Consider the following 6,589-nt stretch of genomic DNA (forward strand, 5'->3'; position numbering starts at 1 on the left):
AGACGAATTTGCGCGATGGAGATAGAGAATGTTGAGGGAGGGCGAGAGGGATGCGGGCGTGTACATGCACAAGAGAAAGTTGGCGCTAGCTACAAACATAAGAGGATTGTGTGGTTGTAAAAGACGAATAGAGATCATACTTCATTATAAAAAGAGAATTCGGATATTTGAAGAATTTATCATAGTGTTTTAAACCGATGCATGTGTGAATATATATAACGGTGATACACATGGTGTGGTTATGAACATGTTATACTACATATAATAATTTTATCTCGACTCCTATAAAAACCGGAGTTGTTGATGATGGTGTGCCTACCATCCTGGGGCTTGCCACCCCTTCTTTTATTCTTATTTTGTTTTATAGTTTCTGTTTATTTGTTTTCTTTTAGTTTTCTTTATTTTTAGTTTTAGTAAAATACTAAAGTGGCACCCAAATAGATGTTACAAATTATGCCACAGCCACAAACAACTTAGCACTGAAATAAAATAGTTTTGAAATTGTTTATCATTTTAAAAGCATTTAAATAATTACTAGAGCTACTATTTTATTCATTTTAGAGTGTTTAAACATTTTATAAAGGTGTGGTTTCTCCACCATAATTACCTATGCATTATTTGTCACAACCCGAACATTTTAGTTTTAATGTTTGAAAACTTTTATCGTTTGACTTTAATTTAAAGTTGAGTTTGGATCAGTTCTGAACTAACGCGAGATTAGCAACAGTAATTGAGGTGACATGGCATCATTAGCAGAGGGTTACTGTAGCTTAATTATCTGGGCCTCACAATTCTCCTCCACTACAAGAAATCTCGTCCCGAGATTTAAGAGGTGGGATAAGGGGGAAAGGGTCTTGTTATGAAATTCTAATGAATCTCCTCGGTCTTGGATGCTCTTCTCGAAGAGGTTGATCCATTATGTTGATGTCTTCATTTCTCTGCTTCACGTCATCATGATGAAGTCGGCATCCTTTCTTCGGGAACTCCGTTGTACTTACAAAAGAATAAAGGGTGTGTATTCCGAGAGAACGGGCCCCTGCAAGGTTGACTATTTGGTCGATAACACCGGGGAAGGTGGCGGAAAGTAACTCTCGAATTGAAGCTTAAGAGATCGTCGAGAGCAAAGTAAGGAGGTATCATGGAAAGTTTCGAGCGGTTAGGCAATCGTTCAATGCCTGAAACAGGGCGTGAAAGGGGTTCAAAGCAACGAGAATAGGTATTGTGTCTGATAACAGAATTGATGATCTGTCGGAAGGTGGCTCGTGAATTACATACGAGGCCATGCGTGAGGAACAACCTTGGGAACAGGGGGTGTATAGGAGAGTCAGGTTTCGATCATGTGGAATTGTGGGTTAAAAGTAGAAAGACGGTGACGATTTGCACGATCATGTAAGCAAGTCACGCCAGAGGATAGCCTATCAGTTATGTCGGCAACAACATTGGTACCAAGGGCGAGGGACGAAGAGAACCATTCTCCTGCTCATTGAATGAGGTGGACCAATAGGAAAAGTTCTCATCCATCGGTGGTTACCGGAATGTCATCAACAATAGTAACAGGGTCTTATCGACATGATTGTACACCTAGGTGTTTACATAAGCATAGGAATATTACTCCTTAGATCATATAGATCCCTAGAAAGGTTAAACAAAGCAATGGAAAGGAAATGGTGATCATCAGATAAAATAGGACAATGGAAAGGAAAACGTGTTTAAACACATTATTCAGGGGTATATCCTTCCTAAGGAAAAACAGAGCAAGATATACACGACATCATATAATGTAGAAAACCCTTTAGGAAAGGGGGAAGAATTTCATGACATTACCCATACAACGGTGTTTGGATAATTGATAATAAGAATTTTAGCAGTGTGCTTCAAATGCTCTTATTGACGATTGGAAAACCATAGACATGCTTCAAGATAGCATTGACATGGTCATCAGGTAAAGATCAGGCTATGGATACACAAAGGATCCATCAAGTACAACTTATAGAATAAGTCTTACAATTTCCTCAGGGAAGAATGGTTAGCCTTGCTAAAAAGGAAGAACTATAACAATAGGTCCTCCGGCCAGGTGAGCTAGGTATGACATCACCTTATTGAGTCAAATACTAATATTGTAACTCCTGGAAATATGTTCCAACCATCATATCTCACTGAGATTCAGATCTGATTGGTGTCAGGATACCTTAGACTCAGGATGCTTGAGAAGGAAAAAGGTGCAACACAAATTGACGAGATGGCATTATAAGATTCTCGGGAATTGAACTATGGAAGCGAGTTCCGAAAGAATAGTTCATCATTAAACCAAGGAGAGGATGAGGAGATGGCTAATGGACTCAGCGAAAATTCATCATGATTTCTAAAAGGATGGATTTCCAAAATTAGGTGAACAAGGAGATAACATTTGTCAGATCAAATGATATAATGATGTATGCTTGAAGAAAATATACACAATTAAACATTGGTTGAAAAGTGCACTCAAAAATCTGGACTAGGTAGCACGATCAATGTTTGAATGATGATTCAATAAGCAATAGACTTAGAATGAAGCTATCGACCATTAACGTCAAAGCAATAGGGTTGCCAGAATTTTTGCATTTTACACATCACAGACCATTTGTCGGTATTCCGGTTAGAAATAACATAAGAAAGAAGGCGATGGTGAGAAGTATCACTATACCAAGAATTCTTAAGAGGTGGAGCAATCCTCACAACATCCTTGGCATGAAAGATAGTAATACTTCAAGGTAGAACATAATACAAGCTGAATAGCAAGTTGCATCCATGACATGAATAGGTTGTGATGAGAGGAAGGTAATGATGTTGCCGATGGTAACCCAAATTACCAAGGGACGAGGATGGCACTTATCATCATGAATTAGATTGATATCCTGGAAGGAGTCAAAATGTTGATGATGATCACAACAATTTTTTGTCGAGAGGCTCCACAGAAGCAATCGAACAGCAACTGCATCAAACAAAAGGAGTAATGCCGTGAAAGATTATTGGAACCATGGATACGACACCAACTTGGAATCAAGCTTGCTGTTCGAAGTGAAAGGGTAAGACAAGGAAGATCGACATAAGCTTAGCTCATCGTTGAAAGTTGTGCTCCAGGAATAAGGATCAGGTAGCACAGTTAAAATTAGCACGATAATGATGTAGCCCATCAGGCTAGGAATGACTTAAAGGATTATTAAACTCATAAGCAACAAAGATTACTTAGAGTTATCAAACCGGAGTGCAGAATCGGTTCACTTACTGGTGGTGTTCTTGAGCGACTAACAACTCAGAACCCATGAAAAATTCGAATCAGTGAGAAATAATAGCTGATAAGATGCAACACAGTTCTTAGATATTCTTGAGATACCAGAGGGTAATACTCGAAGGTAGGTCAAAATAGTGGTTGGGCAGGTGTATTGATCTGCAGAAGGCAAGTACTTAAACTTGTCAGAGAAATATAATCAAAGGAGAACAATCATGGTCGCAACCACGGTTGCAAAGGACCAAACCCCAGATATAAGATGAACTTATACCAAGGGGACAATTAATTTTAAGGGAAGCTGCCATGATAAGATCTACAACATGTCCATGGGCATGAACACAAGGTCCAAGGACGACTCTGTCAGGACCCCGACTCGATGTCACATCGATCTAGCTGGTGACACCTCATATCACTTTGCGGCCTCACGCACGGTATCCCCACGGGTGTCGTCTTACCTTTTCCCGGGACCGTTTGCGCCTTTTGGCTCACGTATATGATAGTGTCGCTAGCATCCATATGATAAAGAGCCCGGGCTGACATGACTAGTCGTAAACCCAAAGTGGCGCAGACTTACAGGGACAGGCATCCATGACCCAGCTTCGAACGTGTCGGTCATCAGCAAGTGGGTCCGGGCTGTAGCACTGGGCTAGCAGGACTCCGGTAAACCGGGCTGTAGCGGGCTAACAGGACTCCGGTACTCAAAGCGTGACATTTCCCCGAAGGGACAGACACAGGAACGAAGAAGGACACATGCCGGCCAGCCTAAGTGTTCCAGAGCAGTAGCAAGCTACCATGGCTCAGCGGTAACACTAGGAGACATTTCCCGGTAAGAGAGGCTACTAAAGGTAAACAACTAGATAGTCAGATCCCACACATACCAAGCATTTCAATCATACACACAATATGCTCGATATGTGCAAATACAACGAAGCATCACAACATGACTCTATGACACAAGTATTTTATTTAAGGCTCAGGGAGCCATACATAACATACACAAAGGTACGGGTCTCACGACCCCACATACAAGTCATACAGTCATACAAACCAGCAGCGGAAGTAACTTGTCTGAGTACAGACAACTAGTAAAATAAAAGAGGCTTGGAAAGCCTAACTATACTACGTGGTCCTCCACAAGCTCAGGGTCACCACCTGGGTCTTTAGCCTACTCGTTGATGTCAACGTCTACATAGAACCCATCAGAAGGGGTTGCAGCGTCTTCTGTAAAAATGTAGATTATAGCAACATGAGTACAAAGGTACTCAGCAAGACTTACATCAGATCCTACATACATGCATATTATCAAGAAGGGTTGGTGGAGTTATTGCAGCAAGCCAGCTTTGACTCTTGGCTAGACTATCCTATGATACTCCAACTTGAAATGGTTTTGCGCACACGAGTCCACTACTCACCACTTCAATACACTACCGAGGATCCACCTCCGTCTTCCTACGGAAGAGCCATCCTCGGCACTCACACTTATCTTGAGGCTTTTAGTAGTTTCCATTTACTTGTCTATGAACTGTATAGGCAACCAAGTAGTCCTTTACCGCGGACGCGGCTATTCGAATAGATTATGTTAACCCTGCAGGGGTGTACTTCTTCATACACGCTCTCACCACTTACCATCGTTTACACGACATGTACTCGGCAACCTTCAAGCGGAAGCCCAACGTGGGTGTCGGCCACGACCTACCTAATCACCTAAGTCTCCAATCCAGGTTTATCGCCTATCCAGGTTCCATCCGCAGGGAGTCCGGCCGAGGTTTCCCATACGGCCCCGAACGATGTGTACAGGGGTCCGTGACACCTAACGGGTGCCCGGTATCCCCGGCCACGTACCTAAGTGTCAGGACCCCGACTCGATGTCACATCGATCTAGCTTGTAACACCTCATATCACTTTGCGGCCTTACGCACGGTATCCCCACGGGTGTTGCCTTACCTTTTCCCGGGACCGTTTGCGCCTTTTGGCTCACGTATATGATAGTGTCGCTAGCATCCATATGATAAGGAGCCCGGGCTGACATGACTAGTTGTAAACCCAAAGTGGCACAGACTTACAGGGACAGGCATCCATGACCCAGCTTCGAACGTGTCGGTCATCAGCAAGTGGGTCCGGGCTGTAGCACTGGGCTAGCAGGACTCCGGTAAACTGGGCTGTAGCGGGCTAACAGGACTCCGGTACTCAAAGCGTGACATTTCCCCGAAGGGACAGACACAGGAACGAAGAAGGACACATGCCGGCCAGCCTAAGTGTTCCAGAGCAGTAGCAAGCTACCATGGCTCAGCGGTAACACTAGGAGACATTTCCCGGTAAGAGAGGCTACTAAGGATAAACAACTAGATAGTCAGATCCCACACATACCAAGCATTTCAATCATACACACAATATGCTCAATATGTGCAAATACAACGAAGCATCACAACATGACTCTATGACACAAGTACTTTATTTAAGGCTCGGGGAGCCATACATAACATACACAAAGGTACGGGTCTCACGACCCAACATACAAGTCATACAATCATACAAGCCAACAGCGGAAGTACTTTGTCTGGGTACAGACAACTAGTAAAATAAAAGAGGCTTGGAAAGCCTAGCTATACTACGTGGTCCTTCACAAGCTCAGGGTCACCACCTGGGTCTTTAGCCTACTCGTTGATGTCAACATCTACATAGAACCCATCAGAAGGGGTTGCAGCGTCTTCTGTAAAAATGTAGATTATAGCAACATGAGTACAAAGGTACTCAGCAAGACTTACATCAGATCCTACATACATGCATAGTATCAAGAAGGGTTGGTGGAGTTATTGCAGCAAGCCAGCTTTGACTCTTGGCTAGGCTAACCTACGATACTCCAACTTGAAATGGTTTTGCGCACACGAGTCCACTACTCACCACTTCAATACACTACCGAGGATCCACCTCCGTCTTCCTACAGAAGAGCCATCCTCGGCACTCACACTTATCTTGAGGCTTTTAGTAGTTTCCATTTACTTGTCTATGAACTGTATAGGCAACCAAGTAGTCCTTTACCGCGGACGCGGCTATTCGAATAGATCATGTTAACCCTGCAGGGGTGTACTTCTTCATACACGCTCTCACCACTTACCGTCGCTTACACGACATGTACTCGGCAACCTTCTAGCGGAAGCCCAACGTGGGTGTCGGCCACGACCTACCTAATCACCTAAGCCTCCAGTCCAGGTTTATCGCCTATTCGGGTTCCATCCGCAGGGAGTCCGGCCGAGGTTTCCCATACGGCCCCGAACGATGTGAACAGGGTTCCCGAGATACCTAACGGGTATTCGGTACACC

The sequence above is a fragment of the Triticum aestivum genome, chromosome 7A, assembly GCF_018294505.1.
Source record: "Triticum aestivum cultivar Chinese Spring chromosome 7A, IWGSC CS RefSeq v2.1, whole genome shotgun sequence".
In the NCBI taxonomy this organism is placed as follows: domain Eukaryota; kingdom Viridiplantae; phylum Streptophyta; class Magnoliopsida; order Poales; family Poaceae; genus Triticum; species Triticum aestivum.